Source organism: Oncorhynchus nerka, linkage group LG27 (assembly GCF_034236695.1).
Source record: "Oncorhynchus nerka isolate Pitt River linkage group LG27, Oner_Uvic_2.0, whole genome shotgun sequence".
Lineage (NCBI taxonomy): Eukaryota > Metazoa > Chordata > Actinopteri > Salmoniformes > Salmonidae > Oncorhynchus > Oncorhynchus nerka.
In genome coordinates, this window is record NC_088422.1 from 94,271,133 (window position 1) to 94,292,308 (window position 21,176).

Here is a 21,176-nt window from a genome sequence, read left to right on the forward strand (position 1 = left end):
AAGGATTGGTGACAATGTTTGATTGACATTAGGCTATATCCTATATTCCCTATGTGCATCACTTTCTTGATATTGACCAATAGGCTACGCTGGGCGTAATGGGTTTTTATAATGGAATTCAATGTGTTTTTCTGGGCAATAGTGATTTGACTACTCACCGAGAAATAACGGACTGGTAGGCTTAAACCTAATAAATACTATTGTATTGATTGGAAACATTATTTAGATCTTTCATCGACCATCCCATGAAGAGATCAGTGGAGGCTGCTGAGGGGAGGACGGTTCATAACAATGGCTGGAAATGCGCGAATGGAATGGGACCAAACCATGTGTGGTTTTTATAAACATCCATGTATTTAATCTCACCCCGTTGCCTTAATGATTTTATTATTGTGTTTCATGTCAAAATGGACAACGAAAAACACGAGTCTTGACACCGATTACTGTAAATTGTCAATTTCCCTCTGAAGCCCACAAGCAGTGTTACGAGTACAACTTGATAGTTGATGACAGCTTTTACCGGTAGGCCTATGCATTTCCCAAACAAAATGCATTTTATATCGAAAACACTGCATTTATTGCTTAACAGGCCTACCTATTTGGTATTTGGGGATATTTTATTAGGTTCCCCATTAGTTGTTGCAAAAGCAGAAGCTACTCTTCCTGGGGTTCAACACAAAACATGAAACATAACACAGAATGACATAATACAGAACATCATTAGACAAGAACAGCTCAAGGACAGAACTACATACATTTTTAAAAAGGCACCACGTAGCCTCCATATCAATGCATAGACACAAACTATCTAGGTCAAATAGGGGAGAGGTGTGGTGCTAATAGGCTACACTTATGCATCACATACTTGACCCATATCAATAAAACATTTAATCTCAGTTTGATATTGACCTACTATCCTATTTGTCAGGACAGAATGATTGATATTTTGTTACACTCTTCAGACTAATGAATTAACTTATTCATGATCTTTAAACCTCTTGGCCTGTGTATCATCACATGAGATACAAGATCAAGAGCTGATTTATTAGTTAGTGGCTGAAATAACCAATTCATGTTAAGATTGTACGGCCGACCCGCGGCAACCCCGACACGGGCGACCCTCGGTAACCCCGACACGGCCGACCCTCGGCAACCCCGACACGGCCGACCCTCGGCAACCCCGACCCTCGGCAACCCCGACACGGCCGACCCGCGGCAACCCCGACACGGCCGACCCGCGGCAACCCCGACACGGCCGACCCGCGGTAACCCCGACACGGCCGACCCTCGGTAACACCGACACGGCCGACCCTCGGTAACCCCGACACGGCCGACCCACGGTAACCCCGACACGGCAGACCCACAGGGCTGTACCAAGGCCGTGAGTTCAGGTGAGACATTTCTAATTGTTTTTCTTAATTGTACTCTTCAAAGTCAAAACTTCAACAAAAATACAAAAAAATAAGAATATAATTTTTTTTAATGAAAGAAAAGTTGAGGTAATCTCCATCTCCTTGGAGCTGTTCAATAGTCAAATCCAAGATCATAGATGTTGATGGCACCATCTCCAAAGCCTCCATTCAACCCCAGGTACATGTGGGTGATGTTTCAACCCAAAGTAGCAGGGCGATGGTACATGTGGGTGATGTTTCAACCCAAAGTAGCAGGGCCATGGTACATGTGGGTGATGTTTCAACCCAAAGTAGTGGTACATGTGATGTTTCAACCAAAGTAGCAAAGTAGCAGGGCCATGGTACATGTGGGTGATGTTTCAACCCAAAGTAGCAGGGCCATGGTACATGTGGGTGATGTTTCAACCCAAAGTAGCAGGGCCATGGTACATGTGGGTGATGTTTCAACCCAAAGTAGCAGGGCCAAAGTATGTTTCAACCCAAAGTAGGGGCCATGGTACATGTGGGTGATGTTTCAACAAAGTAGCAAAGGTAGCAACACAAAGGGGGCCATGGTACATGTGGGTGATGTTTCAACCCAAAGTAGCAGGGCCATGGTACATGTGGGTGATGTTTCAACCCAAAGTAGCAGGGCCATGGTACATGTGGGTGATGTTTCAACCCAAAGTAGCAAGGCCATGGTACATGTGGGTGATGTTTCAACACAAAGTAGCAGGGCCATGGTACATGTGGGTGATGTTTCAACCCAAAGTAGCAGGGCCATGGTACATGTGGGTGATGTTTCAACCCAAAGTAGCAGGGCCATGGTACATGTGATGTTTCAACCCAAAGTAGCAGGGCCATGGTACATGCGGGTGATGTTTCAACACAAAGTAGGGGCCATGGTATGTTTCATGCAAGGCCATGGTGATGTTTCAACCCAAGCAGGGCCATGGTAGCAACCCAAAGTAGCAGGGCCATGGTACATGCGGGTGATGTTTCAACCCAAAGTAGCAGGGCCATGGTACATGTATGCAGGGCCATGGTACATGTGGGTGATGTTTCAACCCAAAGTAGCAAAGTAGCAGGGCCATGGTACATGTGGGTGATGTTTCAACACAAAGTAGCAGGGCCATGGTACATGTGGGTGATGTTTCAACCCAAAGTAGCAGGGCCATGGTACATGTGGGTGATGTTTCAACACAAAGTAGCAGGGCCATGGTACATGTGGGTGATGTTTCAACCCAAAGTAGCAAGGCCATGGTACATGTGGGTGATGTTTCAACACAAAGTAGCAGGGCCATGGTACATGTGGGTGGGTGATGTTTGGGTGATGTTTCAACCAAAGTAGCAAAGTATGTTTCAGGGGGCCATGGTAAATGTGGGTGATGTTTCAACCCAAAGTAGCAGGGCCATGGTACATGTGGGTGATGTTTCAACCCAAAGTAGCAAGGCCATGGTACATGTGGGTGATGTTTCAACCCAAAGTAGCAAGGTCATGGTACATGTGGGTGATGCTATCTACCATCCTACAGCACTCTGCCCCCTATACCAGTGATGTCCTCAGCATTGCATCTGTAGCCAAGCAGAGGAAGAAGGGAAGCAGCTGCTTCTAAATCACTCTGGAGAGCTTCCTCTTCACTCCAACCCAATCTACCCACCCCAACACAATTCCCTTCTCTCACACCAATCCCTTTCCCTCACACCAATCCCCTTCCCTCACACCAATCCCTTTCCCCCAATCCCCATAATTGAATCTTCAGAAAACTTTTTGTCAATGCATTTGAATGCGTTCGATTTTCGATTGGAACCACAATAAATCTCAAATTAGGGGAATTTTCATCGTCACTTTAAAGATAAATCAATGGATTTATCATCAGAGATCATAGAACTCACCACAAATACAAGTATATACTAGTTCAACGACTTGTCAATCAATAACTGAGTAACTTTAATTAAACTGAGGCAACATTGACCTTCAGAAACTTTCAACAATACCAAAAGATTGCCAATGCAGTTCTAGAATCTCCATATTTTGACGACAAGCCTTCCCACACATGGCTCCTCCTAGACGGAGTAGTGTGCATAGTTATGATGTTTCCCTGCATGCTGCTATAAGCTGTTGGATTCCACAACGAATATGATCCTTTTAAATCTGTTCACTAATATGTGGTGAAGTATTTCCATCTCATAATGTAACTTCTAGAATAGAATAATGTAACTTCTAGAATAGAATAATGTAACTTCTTGTAATTGCATCCCACTCCTTTGAGTGACTAGTTGTACCCAAGAGTGTTGTGAACTGTTGGAGCTAGGAACACAAGCATTTCTCTACACCTGCAATAACATCTGCTAAATATGTGTGTGTGACCAATACAATTTGATTTAGACTCTGCCTCGTCTAACGCGGACTGCAAAATGAGTGTCTACTGCCACCCAGTGTACGGTTGTGGTAATAACATACACTATTGTATATTCATGTATTTTGTAAGCCACTTATTGGCAGTGGAAATGAAACATGTTACCATTCCACATGAGTATTTAATACTGTATGTATATGTTCCTGACAAAGAGGTTAAAAACGCCACAGATCAGATTCGATTTTGACAAGCTAATATATGGTACACATAAAATCGTGACTAGAGACAAGGAACAAAATATGGATGATCCCATACCTTCAATCTATTTGTTTGTGAACTAAAATGAAGATAAAACCCATAGTTAACAAAAATGCTTTTTTATTACATCTAAACTCCTATACATTAGACAGAAAACATTCAATAAGTAAACAATTTCTTCCAACGCAAGTAATAAATATTCTGTTTTTCACCTAGTACTCTCTACAAACTGACATCGGTCTACTGTACACCGTTCCATGTTCCTAAGAAAAGCCGTTTCACTCTCTGTTTGGAAATGTGGAAGCAGAACCTGGGGGTTAAGGCAGTGAGGGCAGCTGGAAACTTATCCGCTCCTGAAATTCATTTAGTAAATTGGAGCCTTTTTTTTAGGTTTAAGTCCAAGTCCAGCTCTTCTTTCTGAAAATATAGAAATGAATTTCATCTCATGTTTTTGGATGATGCAAAAACACAAACTAACACTGGAGGAAGTGACACTGTTGAAACACATGGGATTGGGGGGGGTGATACGGACATCATAATATTACCAATGGGAGAGGACTTCACAATAAGGCCATTCCATGCCCATGTTAGGCTACACATAGCATTTGAAACGGGAACACATTCTATGATGTCTGCTCTCACCTTGTCTTAACCGACAAAAAGAGATCACAGAGATCTAGAGCAATGACATCAACAACACATCTGAAACAAAAAGAAACTCAACCATCTAAATAAATAAAGACATTTCTGATTGGGTCAACTCCTAACCTCAAATCTTAGTCTCACTTTGTTGGTCTACCTTAAACCAGCGCTTCCCAAACTCTGTCCTCACACACACACAGACACACATCCATGAAAATCAAACAGGTGTAAAAATAGATCCGATTTATATATATTTATATATTACAAAATAAATAAAATACTGCACAACATTGTTTATACAGAGAGGACATTTTTAAAACACGTCTGATGCTATCAAAGAGTCAATCAGTTAAGAGTAGGAGAGAGGGGGGGGCAGGAAGGTCTCCATATCGACTGGCTGCTAAGTTGATCTGTTATTTGCGCTGGTTCAGGATACTAGATGGAGAGTGATTGGGGAAGCTGTCGCAAGCGATTATCTATCTCAAGAGGGGAAAGCTAATTAGGCTTGAAGTGAAGAGCTGTGGAAGAGAAGAGGACTGAAGCACAAACACCTTGAGAGAATGACACTGCAGAAAAGCCTGCCTACAAAGACACTCCGCAGAATGCCCTCTCTCCCTCTCTCTCTCTCCCCCTCCCTCTCCCTCTCTCTAAAAAGCATCTGTTTTTGACTGTAGGTGACTGTGATGATTGTGACTATCACTAAAGCAGGGATTTTTAGAAAGTTTTAAAATTCAGTACAGTAGCCTGAACAAACCCTGTATTTTACTTTCATATTGTCTATGTTGGTAGAAAACTGATTCAGCAGGAAAAGGTGACAAACATTGCTGTCATTGTTTTGATCCTGACACATTCTTTAATGTCTTCTGAAAGAGCTTTACATGGCAGTTGTTGACTTCCAATGACTATAGAGTCTCCTGTATATTTAACCAGCTGTGACTGTTGAGTCTGAGCTTAGTTCTATACCTTTATATCCTGACTGGTAATTCACTCATTCTATTATCATTACATGTTCACTGTGTAAAGTCCTCTGTCTGTATTCTGTCTCTATATTGTCTATCACTCGAAGCACCATTTCACCATGTCACATTCTGACTGAGTCAATGACAATGACACAAATATTAATTTCCACAAAGTTTGCTGCTTCAGTGTCTTTAGATATTTTTGTCAGATGTTACTATGGAATACTGAAGTATAATTACAAGCATTTAATGAGTGTCAAAGGCTTTTATTGACAATTACATGGCATGCTGTCAATTAACTTCTGGGCCACATCCGGAATGATAGCAGCCCATTCTTGCATAATTAATGCTTGGAGTTTGTCAGAATTTGTGGGTTTTTGTTTGTCCACCTGCCTCTTGAGGATTGACCACACATTCTCAATGGGATTAAGGTCTGGGGAGTTTCCTGGCCATGGACCCAAAATATCGATGTTTTGTTCCCCGAGCCACTTAGTTATCACTTTTGCCTTATGGCAAGGTGCTCCATCACACTGGAAAAGGCATTGTTCGTCACCAAACTGTTCCTGGATGGTTGGGAGAAGTTGCTCTCGGAGGATGTGTTGGTACCATTCTTTATTCATGGCTGTTTTCTTAGGCAAAATTGTGAGTGAGCCCACTCCCTTGGCTGAGAAGCAACCCCACACATGAATGGTCTCAGGATGCTTTACTGTTGGCATGACACAGGACTGATGGTAGCGCTCACCTTGTCTTCTCCGGACAAGCTTTTTTCCAGATGCCCCAAACAATCGGAAAGGGGATTCATCAGAGAAAATGACTTTACCCCAGTCCTCAGCAGTCCAATCCCTGTACCTTCTGCAGAATATCAGTCTGTCCCTGATGTTTTTCCTGGAGAAAAGTGGCTTCTTTGCTGCCCTTCTTGACATCAGGCCATCTTCCAAAAGTCTTTGCCTCACTGTGCGTGCAGATGCACTCACACCTGCCTGCTGCCATTCCTGAGCAAGCTCTACTGGTGGTGCCCCAATCCCACAGCTGAATCAACTTTAGGAGATGGTCCTGGTGCTTGCTGGAATTTCTTGGGCGCCCTGAAGCCTTCTTCACAACAATTGAACTGCTCTCCTTGAAGTTCTTGATGATCCGATAAATGGTTGATTTAGGTGCAATCTTACCGGCAGCAAGATCCTTGCCTGTGAAGCCCTTTTTGTGCAAAGCAATGATGACGGCACGTGTTTCCTTGCAGGTAACCATGATTGACAGAGGAAGAACAATGATTCCAAGCACCACCCTCTTTTTGAAGTTTCCAGTCTGTTATTCAAACTCAATCAGCATGACAGAGTTATCTCCAGCCGTGTCCTCGTCAACACTCACACCTGTGTTAATGAGAGAATCACTGACATGATGTCAGCTGGTCCTTTTGTGGCAGGGCTGAAATGCAGCGGAAATGTTTTTTGGGGGATTCAGTTCATTTGCATGGCAAAGAGGGACTTTGCAATTAATTGCAATTCATCTGATCACTCTTCATAACATTCTGGACTATATGCAAATTGCCATCATACAAACCGAGGCAGCACACTTTGTGAAAATTAATATGTGTGTCATTCTCAAAACTTTTGCCCACAGTTGAGTTGGATGGAAACTGCCTCTCATATTAGCAATATCCCCATAGCATTTATAACACAGTAGATATGTCTGTCTTTATCTTTACGGGGTTACTCCCCTCCACCTCTACGGGGTTACTCCCCTCCGCCTCTACGGGGGTACTCCCCTCCGCCTCTACGGGGGGTACTCCCCTCCGCCTCTACGGGGTACTCCCCTCCACCTGTACGGGGTACTCCCCTCCACCTGTACGGGGTACTCCCCTCCACCTGTACGGGGTACTCCCCTCCACCTCTACCCTCTACGGGGTTACTCCCCTCCACCTCTACGGGGTACTCCCCTCCACCTCTACGGGGGTACTCCCCTCCACCTCTACGGGGGTACTCCCCTCCACCTCTACGGGGGTACTCCCCTCCACCTCTACCTCCCCTCCACCTCTACGGGGTACTCCCCACCTCCACCTCCACCTCTACGGGGTACTCCCCTCCACCTCTACGGGGGGTACTCCCTCCACCTCTACCTCCCTCCGCCTCTACGGGGTACTCCCCTCCGCCTCTACGGGGTACTCCCCTCCGCCTCTCGGGGTACCCCCTCCGCCTCTACGGGGTACTCCCCTCCGCCTCTGGGGTCCACCTCCCCTCCGCCTCGGGGTACTCCCCTCCGCCTCTACCGGGGTACTCCCCTCCGCCTCTACGGGGTACTCCCCTCCGCCTCTACGGGATACTCCCCTCCGCCTCTACGGGGTACTCCCCTCCGCCTCTACGGGGGTACTCCGTACTCCCCTCCGCCTCTACGGGGGTACTCCCCTCCGCCTCTACGGGGGTACTCCCCTCCACCTCTACGGGGGTACTCCCCTCCACCTTTACGGGGTACTCCCCTCCACGGGGTACTCCCCTCCACCTCTACGGGGTACTCCCCTCCACCTCTACGGGGGTACTCCTCTCTGCTATGACTTTAGCTGGAGTGTCTCACAAACAACCAGGTGAAAACAGAGAGGAAGAGTGTGTGATAGGTGGAGGATACTTGACTGATATGTAAGTGCCCAGATACACATGCACTCTGTGTGGGTTGAGTTCATTCATGGTTTTGTGAAAAAGGTGACAAATGTGGTTGAATAAGCAAAACCAAAGCAAAAACAACAGAATATAACGAGGTTTCAAATAAAAGCATGAAATTACTGTGGAGTATTTCTCAAGTTAAATGGGCATTCTGTGTCTACCGTAGTTTTAATAACCATACAAATGTGAACACATTTTCTGCTAAAATCTTGTCAAATTGAAATATTGTGCATAATGATAATGACTGCACAGATGGTTAATTGAAGGGGGGGGGAATGAAAGGCCCAATGCAGCCGTTTATATATCGATATCAAATCATTTCTAGGTAACATGAAGCACCTTACTGTAATAGATGTCCATAAAAATGGGCAAAAATGGCTTTTTAGGAAGAAAAAAAACCCGCTCTAAAGCAAGAATTTAGCCGAGACTGGTCCGGGAGTGGTCTGAGTGGGAAGGGGGGAAACTGAACACGAGCTGTTATTGGCAGAGAGGTTTGGAAGTCTCTTTGCTATTGGTCTAGCAACCAATTTACCACATGGTGACGTCACCATGTAAAGCTGAAATTCCCGCCCAAACAAACCTGCTGATTACAAGGTCCTGTGTAGATTATTTTCATCCAGCAACTATCAGGAAATAAAACTGATTTACCTTTTGTTTTTCACACTTTTACCATGTTGGTTTCATCAGCTGTTGTGCACTATGATAAAAACACCTGGAAACAGAATTCTGACGCCACTGGCCCTTTAACAGACGAAAATCAGAAATGTCTAATATCACCCACCCAGCTATACATTCCCCACAGCATCAACCTGAAGTCCTTAGGGAATGCATGTTTACATCATTTAGCAGATCCACTTATCCAGAGAGACTTATTCATATGTCTTACTTAGAACGCAGAATACCAAAACAAATTATACAGTAACAAACAAGTCAACCAGGGAAAAGATATTGTCTTGGAGAACAAATTCAACTGTGATTTCAAAAATGAAGAGTAGAGAGAGATGGATAAGTTGAAAATGTCAAGAGGTAATGCCATGAATGTGTGAGGAAAATCCCCATCAGATCTAACAGGATAAAAACCAAAGAAAAGTAATGAGATATTAAAGTTCATTTTATCGAGGGGAAACGTCTGTATATCTTCAGTCTCCACTTCAAAATAGCAACTGAAGTTACTTACGGGACAGAAAAATTCTTCAATGAATGAATATCCAAAAGTAAAAAGAGAAAGTAGACTTTTTGTTCTCTGTTCACAGCGTTACTCTCTCGTTTCTGGTAGGTACCGGCAGGGAGCTGATCTAGGTCCAGTCTGTCGACTTCAGAGATGAAACCCATAGACCTCTCTGATATCAGTCTACTGGAATGTCGTCATGGAGCCAGCAACCAACCGGTAACTGTTCTGGGGTCAGTCTAGTGGAATGTCGTCAGGGAGCCAGCTACCAACCGGTAACTGTTCTGGAGTCAGTCTAGTGGAATGTCGTCAGGGAGCCAGCTACCAACCGGTAACTGTTCTGGAGTCAGTCTAGTGGAATGATGTCAGGGAGCCAGCTACCAACAGGTAACTGTTCTGGACTCAGTCTAGCAACACTAGGTGCCAATCCCATCCATCTGTGGGGTGTGACTTTATAACTGTTCCTGGGTCAGCCCAGTCAAACGACACCTCGGGACCGGCTCCGCCACAGACAGGTATTCCACTGTTCTGGAGTCAGCCTTAACGACACAACTCAAAACCAGAGCTGTAGACTGGGTGGGACCGTTAAACTGTTTCTGCGTCAGTTTAGTAGTCATGACTGCATCCTCCATTAAACAACCAACAAACCCTCTGTTTCGGAGTCAGTCGCTAGTCGCCGAAAACAAAATCGTCAGTCTAGTGAGATCACGTCGGGGACGGCCCCGTAGAGGGCTGCGGCCGCCACATCAGCACTGGACCGACCTCCTACGCCGGGGTGTGTGTGTGAGTGCGTGGGGTGTGTGTGAGAGTGTGTGGAGTGTGTGCTGTGAGTGTCTCTCAGACTGCTAGAGGACACTAGGCTACTGATGCTGCCACCGCTGCTGTTTCCTCCACCATCACCACCGTTGACGGGCGCCAGCGAGCCAGAGGAGGGCGCCCCAGATTGGTCCAGGAACAGCTGGGAGGAGGACGAGGAGGTGTAGGGACGGAAGTGGTTGAGGAGGAGCTCGTGGTCGTCTGAGGCCGAGGCAGCGGCGGCGGCGGCCATCACCATGTTGTAATGCTTCAGAGGAGGACAAACAGGTACATTCACTTATATTCATCGTGTTACCAAACCCAAGTTCTGGGGACATCTTTAGAGGCTATAGTGTTGACCTCAGGAGGCCTACAGGGGGGGGTTCCATCTAAAACATACCTGATGATTGTCCCCTTGTAGAAAGGAGAAGAAATTCAGATCTGTGAATAAACAATGAACCATGATCAGTACAGGTTCAACTGACTCAGACAAGTTAGTGTTTACTGTATACAGGGACATACTGGTCTCCACAGACCCTGAGGAGACTCCTGAAGAAATGTGTCGAGGCAGTGTGTTGTACTAGGTTGGTGTGTGTGTGGTTATGTATGTGTGAGTGTGGTTGTGTGTGTGTGGTTGTGTATTTGTGGTTGTATGTGCGTGGTTGTGTATTTGTGGTTGTGTGTCTGGTAATGTATTTGTGGTTGTGTGTGTGGTAGTGTATTTGTGGTTGTATGTGTGTGGTTGTGTATTTGTGTGTGTGTGTGTGGTAGTGTATTTGTGGTTGTGGTTGTGTGTGTATTTGTGGTTGTGTGTGTGTGTATTTGTGGTTGTGTGTGTGTGTATTTGTGGTTGTGTATGTGTGTGGTTGTGTATTTGTGGTTGTGTGTGTGTGGTAATGTGTGTGGTTGTGTATTTGTGGTTGTGTGTGTGTGGTAATGTGTGTGGTTGTGTATTTGTGGTTGTGTGTGTGTGTGGTTGTGTATTTGTGGTTGTGTGTGTGTGGTAATGTGTGTGGTTGTGTATTTGTGGTTGTGTGTGTGGTAATGTGTGTGGTTGTGTATTTACGGTTGTGTGTGTGTGTGGTTGTGTTACCTGTGAGCTGGGTTGGGGCGTGGTAGTGTGTTACCTGTGAGCTGGGTTGGGGCGTGGTAGTGTGTTACCTGTGAGCTGGGTTGGGGCGTGGTAGTGTGTTACCTGTGAGCTGGTTTGGGGCGTGGTAGTGTGTTACCTGTGAGCTGGGTTGGGGCGTGGTAGTGTGTTACCTGTGAGCTGGGTTGGGGCGTGGTAGTGTGTTACCTGTGAGCTGGGTTGGGGCGTGGTAGTGTGTTACCTGTGAGCTGGGTTGGGGCGTGGTAGTGTATTACCTGTGAGCTGGGTTGGGGCGTGGTAGTGTGTTACCTGTGAGCTGGGTTGGGCGTGGTAGTGTGTTACCTGTGAGCTGGTTTGGGGCGTGGTAGTGTGTTACCTGTGAGCTGGGTTGGGGCGTGGTAGTGTGTTACCTGTGAGCTGGGTTGGGGCGTGGTAGTGTGTTACCTGTGAGCTGGGTTGGGGCGTGGTAGTGTGTTACCTGTGAGCTGGGTTGGGGCGTGGTAGTGTGTTACCTGTGAGCTGGGTTGGGTCGTGTTAGTAGGGACGTGTAGTGTGTTACCTGTGAGCTGGGTTGGGGCGTGGTAGTGTGTTACCTGTGAGCTGGGTTGGGGCGTGGTAGTATGTTACCTGTGAGCTGGTTTGGGGCGTGGTAGTGTGTTACCTGTGAGCTGGGTTGGGGCGTGGTAGTATGTTACCTGTGAGCTGGTTTGGGCGTGGTAGTATGTTACCTGTGAGCTGGGTTGGGGCGTGGTAGTGTGTTACCTGTGAGCTGGGTTGGGGCGTGGTAGTGTGTTACCTGTGAGCTGGGTTGGGGCGTGGTAGTGTGTTACCTGTGAGCTGGGTTGGGGCGTGGTAGTGTGTTACCTGTGAGCTGGTTTGGGGCGTGGTAGTGTGTTACCTGTGAGCTGGGTTGGGGCGTGGTAGTGTGTTACCTGTGAGCTGGGTTGGGGCGTGGTAGTGTGTTACCTGTGAGCTGGTTTGGGGCGTGGTAGTGTGTTACCTGTGAGCTGGGTTGGGGCGTGGTAGTGTGTTACCTGTGAGCTGGTTTGGGGCGTGGTAGTGTGTTACCTGTGAGCTGGGTTGGGGCGTGGTAGTGTGTTACCTGTGAGCTGGGTTGGGGCGTGGTAGTGTGTTACCTGTGAGCTGGGTTGGGGCGTGGTAGTGTGTTACCTGTGAGCTGGGTTGGGGCGTGGTAGTGTGTTACCTGTGAGCTGGGTTGGGTCGTGTTAGTAGGGACGGTAGTGTGTTACCTGTGAGCTGGGTTGGGGCGTGGTAGTGTGTTACCTGTGAGCTGGGTTGGGGCGTGGTAGTATGTTACCTGTGAGCTGGTTTGGGGCGTGGTAGTGTGTTACCTGTGAGCTGGGTTGGGGCGTGGTAGTATGTTACCTGTGAGCTGGTTTGGGGCGTGGTAGTATGTTACCTGTGAGCTGGGTTGGGGCGTGGTAGTGTGTTACCTGTGAGCTGGGTTGGGGCGTGGTAGTGTGTTACCTGTGAGCTGGGTTGGGGCGTGGTAGTGTGTTACCTGTGAGCTGGGTTGGGGCGTGGTAGTGTGTTACCTGTGAGCTGGTTTGGGGCGTGGTAGTGTGTTACCTGTGAGCTGGGTTGGGCGTGGTAGTGTGTTACCTGTGAGCTGGGTTGGGGCGTGGTAGTGTGTTACCTGTGAGCTGGTTTGGGGCGTGGTAGTGTGTTACCTGTGAGCTGGTTTGGGGCGTGGTAGTATGTTACCTGTGAGCTGGTTTGGGGCGTGGTAGTATGTTACCTGTGAGCTGGTTTGGGGCGTGGTAGTATGTTACCTGTGAGCTGGTTTGGGGCGTGGTAGTATGTTACCTGTGAGCTGGTTTGGGGCGTGGTAGTGTGTTACCTGTGAGGTGGGTTGGGGTGTGGTAGTATGTTACCTGTGAGCTGGTTTGGGGCGTGGTAGTATGTTACCTGTGAGCTGGGTTGGGGTGTGGTAGTGTGTTACCTGTGAGCTGGTTTGGGGCGTGGTAGTAGGGACGGTAGTCCTGGATGAGGGGAGGTACAGGGGGGATGTAGCTGGTGTCCACAGACGGCATGCTGGGGGTCCGGCTCACTGGGGACACCTGGTGGTGCAGGTTCAACACTCTGCAAACAAACACACACACACAGCACAGAGAAAGAGAGACAGACAGAGAGAATATTAACACACACAGAGGTGTGAGAGGTGTGTGAGAGGTGCGAGAGATGAGGGGTGAGAGAGGGGTGAGAGAGGGGTGAGAGGTGTGAAAGGGGTATGAGGGGTGAGAGGGAAGGGAGGGGCGAGAGGGGAAGGAGAGGTGAAAGGGGTGAGGGAGGCGAGAGGGGCGAGATTGGTGTGAGGTGTATTGGTGGAGGTGGGCCTCACCCCTTGTTGACGATGGGAGGCGAGGTGGGGGACAGGGAGGGGCAGGGCCTCTTGAGGGGCGGTTGGTCATCATCGTCGTCCTCTGAGGAGCTGTCCAGGGTCAGGTCGATCACCTCCACCTTCATCCTACTACTGCCCCCGTTGTGGGACGACGAGCTCCTCTGCTCCCCTACCGCCGACCGGTGCAAGCCTGGGGGAGAGAGACACGGGAAACAAGCAAATCAATATAGCCTATTCTGCTGTGATTTACACACCCCAGCCTAGAGCAAGTGGCAACACAGTGGAATAGTCATGAGACATATAGTGTAATGATAACAAGCCAGCATAATATCATCTAACACAACGAGAGACACTGGGTTTGCAGCCTGTTGTTCCAGCACTGTTCTAACACACATTCTGATACAAGGTCCAATGAACAGAGTAGTGGAATCAGGTATGTTAAAAGCTGCAGGGCTGGACCAAAAGCCTGCCCCTACACACTGCCTCTCTCACCTTCCAGTCCGTTGCTGTAGGAGGCTGACGAGACCTCCTGTACTTCCTTCTTTGTCCTCATGGGGGCCCAGTAGCCATCCTCCTTAAACTGGATCTCATCACAGTCTACACAGCTGTTCAGGATCTCCATAAACAACCTGGACCAGACAGACACACAGTGTGAAGGTATACTGTACATGCAATGTCTTCACGTTGTGTTACGGTCATTGTGTGTCCGGTGTTATTCACGTTGTGTTACAGTCATTGTGTGTCCGGTGTTATGCACGTTGTGTTACAGTCATTGTGTGTACGGTGTTATGCACGTTGTGTTACAGTCATTGTGTGTACGGTGTTATGCACGTTGTGTTACAGTCATTGTGTGTACGGTGTTATTCACGTTGTGTTACAGTCATTGTGTGTACAGTGTTATGCACGTTGTGTTACAGTCATTGTGTGTCCGGTGTTATTCACGTTGTGTTACAGTCATTGTGTGTACAGTGTTATGCACGTTGTGTTACAGTCATTGTGTGTACGGTGTTATGCACGTTGTGTTACAGTCATTGTGTGTAAATACATCTATACACTACAGATTGTATCAAATAGAAAAGACCATCTGAATCTCTCCTGTAGGAATGAAGAGTGAACTTGTATACAGTATAACTGAATAGAGTGGACTTGTATACAGTATAACTGAATAGAGTGAACTTGTATACAGTATAACTGAATAGAGTGGACTTGTATACAGTATAACTGAATAGAGTGGACCTGTATACAGTATAACTGAATAGAGTGGACCTGTATACAGTATAACTGAATAGAGTGGACTTGTATACAGTATAACTGAATAGAGTGGACTTGTATACAGTATAACTGAATAGAGTGGACCTGTATACAGTATAACTGAATAGAGTGGACCTGTATACAGTATAACTGAATAGAGTGGACCTGTATACAGTATAACTGAATAGAGTGGACCTGTATACAGTATAACTGAATAGAGTGGACCTGTATACAGTATAACTGAATAGAGTGGACCTGTATACAGTATAACTGAATAGAGTGGACCTGTATACAGTATAACTGAATAGAGTGGACCTGTATACAGTATAACTGAATAGAGTGGACTAGAGTGCACGTTCCCGGATGATGTGCTTCTTTCCAGCCTAAAAGTAAGAAAATCTGCACAAAATTGTAGGGACAGACTCTGCCGCAAGTTTCTCTGATACGGTATAATAACATTGATGTATACAGTATACAGTGCCTTCAGAAAGTATTCATACCCCTTGACTTATTCCACATTTTGTTGTGTTACAGCCTGAATTCAAAATGGATTAAATAGATTTTTCCCCACCTCACCCATACAATACCCCATAATGACATCACAATACCCCATAATGACATCACAATGACATCACAACACCCCATAATGACATCACAACACCCCATAATGACATCACAGCACCCCATAATGACAAAGTGCAAACATGTTTTTAGACATTTTTGCACATTTATTGAAAATGAAATACAGAAATATCTCACTTACATAAGTATTCACACCCCTGAGTCCATACTTTGCAGAAGCTCCTTTGGCAGTGATTACAGTAGAGTAAGTCTCTGAGATTTCCACACCTGTGCAACATTCTTCCATTTTTCCTTTCAACATTCTTCAAGCTCTGTCAATTGGTTTTTAATCATTGCTAGACAATCATTTTCAGGTCTTGCCATAGATTTTCAAGTAGATTAAAGTCAAAACTGTAACTAGGCCACTCATGAACATTCACTGTCTTCTTGTTAAGCAACTCCAGTGTAGATTTGGCCTTGTGTTTTTGTCCTACTGAAATGTGAATTAATCTCTGGTGGAAAGCAGACAACCTGGTTTTCCTCGAGGATTGTTCCTGTGTTTAGCTCCATTCAGTTTATTTTTTTATCCTGAAATACTCCCTCGGTCCTTAACGATTACAAGCATACCCATAACATGATGCATCCACCACTATGCTTGAAAATATGGAGAATGGTACTCAGTAATGTGTTGTATTGAATTTGCCCCAAACAGAACACTTTGTATTCAGGACAAAAATATTATTGCTTTGCAACATTGTTTGTATTATTACTTTAGTCCCGTGTTGCAAACAGGAAGCATGTTTTGGAATATTTTTATTCTGTACAGACTTCCTTCATTTCACTGTCATTTAGGTTAGTAATTGTTGCGTACCTACAATGTTGTTTTCTCCTATCACAGCCATTCAACTCTGTAACTGTTTGGTCTCATGGTGAAATCCGTGAGCTGTTTCCTTCCTCTCCGGCAACTGAGTTAGGAAGGACATCTGTATCTCTGTAGTGACTGGGTGTATTGATACACCATCCAAAGTGTAATTACTAACTTTACCATGCTCAAAGGGATATTCAATGTCTGCATTTAAAAAAAATATATATATATTTTTTTTACCAATCTACCTATAGGTGTCCTTCTTTGCCAGGCATTTTTACTCCTGAACTTATTTAGGCTTGCCATGACCAAGGGGTTTGAATACTCACTGACCCAAGACATTTCAGCTTTTCATTTTTTATGAATTACTACAAATTTCAAAAAACATACTTCCACTTTGACATTATGGGGTATTGTGTCGGCCAGTGCACTTTGACATTATGGTGTATTGTGTGTAGACCAGTGCACTTTGACATTATGGGGTATTGTGTGTAGACCAGTGCACTTTGACATTATGGGGTATTGTGTGTAGACCAGTGCACTTTGACATTATGGGGTATTGTGTGTAGACCAGTGCACTTTGACATTATGGGGTATTGTGTGTAGACCAGTGCACTTTGACATTATGGGGTATTGTGTGTAGACCAGTGCACTTTGACATTATGGGGTATTGTGTAGGCCAGTGCACTTTGACATTATGGGGTATTGTGTGTAGGCCAGTGCACTTTGACATTATGGGGTATTGTGTGTAGACCAGTGACAATTAAAATAAATAATGTAATCCATTTAAATTCAGGCTGTAACGCAACAACATGTGGAATAAGTGAAGGGGCCTGAATCCTTTCTGAAAGGCCCGTAGGACCACTATGTTCTGTATTAAATAGAGACACTAAGAGCTGGTACAGGCTTGTGGGTCTCACCCGTCAATGATGAGATGTTCGTAGGGGGCTTTCTTATCACAGACGGGACAAACCCAGGTGGGTTTCTTCTCATTCATCTGGATGTACAGCGTAGCGTCGAAACACTGCAGGTGGGAACACGTCAGCGCCCGGCACGGGATCATCAGACGCATCTTCCCCAGCTGCACACACACACACAGACACACACCACACACACACAGACACACACCACACACACAGACACACACCACACACACAACACAGGCACACACACACCACACACAGACACACACCACACACAGACACACACCACACACACAACACACACACACACAGACACCACACACATACACAGGCACACACACACACAGGCACACACACACACAGGCACACACACACACAGGCACACACACACACAGGCACACACAGGCACACACACACAGGCACACACACACCCAGGCACACACACAGGCACACACAGGCACACACACAGGCACACACAGGCACACACACACACACACAGACACCACACACATACACAGGCACACACATACACAGGCACACACACACACAGGCACACACACACACAGGCACACACACACACAGGCACACACACACACAGACACCCACGCACACACACACACACACACACACACACACACACACACACACACACACACACACACACACACACACACACACAGGCACACACACACAGGCACACACACAGGCACACACACACCCAGGCACACACACACCCAGGCACACACACAGGCACACACAGGCACACACACAGGCACACACAGGCACACACACACAGGCACACACACACAGGCACACACACACACGCAAGTTAAACGGTGATAGGGGTATTGAGACAAGTCGGGACACACACAGTAAAGCACAGTAATAGGGGTATAAAGACCGAGTGTGTGTGTTTACCGGACAGAGCAGCGACACACGCAGGCTGGTGGTGGCGATTTCACTGTCTGGATCTGCGGTTAGCTTCTCTTTGACTGCAGGGGGACAGAGAACAACATGAAGAAGAAGCAGCAATCATGACCACCTATACAAGACCTGCACAAGCCTCTACAGTACATGAACACTTCACATGGAATATAGTACAGAGCGCCATGACAATACAGAACGAGACGCCTGGTTTCAACAGGCCAGAACTAAATATGTAGCTAGATACACGTGTGTCATGGTCCCGTTCAGCCAGATACATACATTTAACCTAGCATGCTAACAGTGCTAACAGTGTAAACAGTGTGTCATGGACCCGTTCAGCCAGATCCATACATTTAACCTAGGATGCTAACAGTGTAAACAGTGTGTCATGGACCCGTTCAGCCAGATCGTTCAGCCAGATCCATACATTTAACCTAGCATGCTAACAGTGCTAACAGTGTAAACAGTGTGTCATGGACCCGTTCAGCCAGATCCATACATTTAACCTAGCATGCTAACAGTGCTAACAGTGTAAACAGTGTGTCATGGACCCGTTCAGCCAGATCCATACATTTAACCTAGCATGCTAACAGTGCTAACAGTGTAAACAGTGTGTCATGGACCCGTTCAGCCAGATCCATACATTTAACCTAGCATGCTAACAGTGTAAACAGTGTGTCACGGACCCGTTCAGCCAGATCCATACATTTAACCTAGCATGCTAACAGTGCTAACAGTGTAAACAGTGTGTCATGGACCCGTTCAGCCAGATCCATACATTTAACCTAGCATGCTAACAGTGCTAACAGTGTGTCATGCACCCGTTCAGCCAGATCCATACATTTAACCTAGCATGCTAACAGTGCTAACAGTGTAAACAGTGTGTCGTCCTGGCAACCCTTACTGAGTGCTCTGGAATGGTCTGGGTTCCTGATGCCTTTGGACCGCAGTCTCTGCAACAGTACTGTGGACGACTGCTGCTTGACCAGGTACACCGCCATAGAGTAGCTCTGAAAACACAGAAGGTGCTGTAGGGTTGTTAAAATCACTCTCTTTTTCATCCAGATCACTGCACTTTTCTACCCCACTTTTATTCATGTGTTTTTGCCCCACTGTTCTTACCAAACCAAAACATTATTTATACAGAGCATTTCTTACGTCTAAGTGCTTAAAACATCAAATAAATTGGCCTCCCGAGTGGCGCAGACGTCTAAAGGCATCTGTATCGCAGTGCTTGAGGCACCAATATAGACCCGGGTTTCAATCCCGGGCCATCCGCGACCGGGAGACCCATGAGGCGGTGCACAATTGGCCCAGCGTCGTCCGGATTAGGGGAGGGTTTGGCCGGCCAGCATGTCCAAAACATTATTTATACAGAGCATTTCTTACGTCTAAGTGCTTAAAACATCAAATAAATTGGCCTCCCGAGTGGCGCAGACGTCTAAAGGCATCTGTATCGCAGTGCTTGAGGCACCAATATAGACCCGGGTTTCGATCCCGGGCCATCCGCGACCGGGAGACCCATGAGGCGGTGCACAATTGGCCCAGCGTCGTCCGGATTAGGGGAGGGTTTGGCCGGCCTGTACATTACTGTACAGTGTGTAACTAGCGCTCTAGCGACTCCTGTGGCGGGCCGGGTGCACGGTGTTTCCTCCAACACATTGGTGCGGCTGGCTTCCGGGTTAAGCGAGCAATGTGTCAAGAAGCAGTGCGGCTAGGCGGGGTCGTGTTTCAGAGGACGCGTGGCTCTCGACCTTTCACCTCTCCCGAGTCCGTATGGGAGTTGCAACGATGGGACAAGACTAACTACCAATTGGATACCAGGAATTTGGGTAGAAAAGGGGGCAATAATAAATAAATTAAAACATTTAAAACATTAAATTAAAAAAAAAATATAAAAATACAACAAAAAATAATAATAAAAAGGTCAGAAAGAAACTAAACGTTTTCTATAAATGTTTACAATTAAGATAAACAATCAAATTAAGAGAATTTTAAATGTATCAATCTTATCATATCTTACCCTTCCAACCTCTGAGGTCCAAGACACCACGATGGTGTTGGGGACTGTGGTGGATAGTCTGACCACTGAGGTAATGTTGATGGGCCGGCTGGGGCGCTTCGGTTCCACACCGTTTTTCGTTGGAGGAAGATAACCCTGAGAGGGGGGGAGAGAGGGATAGAGAAAGAGAGAGGGTGGGAGAGAGTAGAGGGGAGAGACAGGTGGAGGGAGAGAGACAGGTGGAGGGAGAGAGACAGGTGGAGGGAGAGAGAGAGGGAGGGAGAGGGGGGGAGAGAAAGAGGGAGGGAGAAAGAGAGGGGGAAAAGTCACACCACATCTCAATCAAATGTTTATTGTAATTGAAGGTATGGTTTGTGTTTAACTAGCAGTACTGTACAGTGTGTCACTAGCAGTACTGTACAGTGTGTAACTAGCAGTACTGTACAGTGTGTAACTAGCAGTACTGTACAGTGTGTAACTAACAGTACAGTACAGGGTGTAACTAGCAGTAACTAACAGTACAGTGTGTAACTAACAGTAACTAACAGTACTGGACAGTGTGTAACTAACAGTAACTAACAGTACTGTACAGTGTGTAACTAACAGTACTGTACAGTAACTAACAGTACAGTGTGTAACTAACAGTACTGTACAGTGTGTAACTAGCAGTACTGTACAGTGTGTAACTAACAGTACAGTACAGTGTGTAACTAGCAGTAACTAACAGTACTGTACAGTAACTAGTAACTAACAGTAACTAACAGTACTGTACAGTGTGTAACTAACAGTAACTAACAGTACTGTACAGTGTGTAACTAACAGCAGTACAGTACAGTGTGTAACTAGCAGTAACTAACAGTACAGTGTGTAACTAACAGTACTGTACAGTGTGTAACTAACAGTACTGGTGTGTACAGTGTGTAACTAGTACAGTAAACTAACAGTACAGTGTGTAACTAACAGTACAGTAC

At 46.2% G+C, this 21,176-nt stretch overlaps 1 long non-coding RNA gene and 1 pseudogene across 1 annotated transcript; both read right to left on the reverse strand.

Moving 5' to 3' along the window:
• Positions 1 to 4,112: 4,112 nt before the first annotated feature.
• LOC135565400 (uncharacterized) lies at positions 4,113 to 7,703 on the reverse strand. Its single transcript, XR_010461615.1, has 2 exons — positions 7,665 to 7,703; positions 4,113 to 7,615 (listed from the first exon to the last, which is right to left on the reverse strand). It is a non-coding gene; the product is annotated as an uncharacterized LOC135565400 (long non-coding RNA).
• A 707-nt stretch (positions 7,704 to 8,410) lies between these two features.
• LOC115127276 (E3 SUMO-protein ligase PIAS1-like) overlaps positions 8,411 to 21,176 on the reverse strand; it is a 100,080-nt pseudogene continuing 87,314 nt past the window's right edge.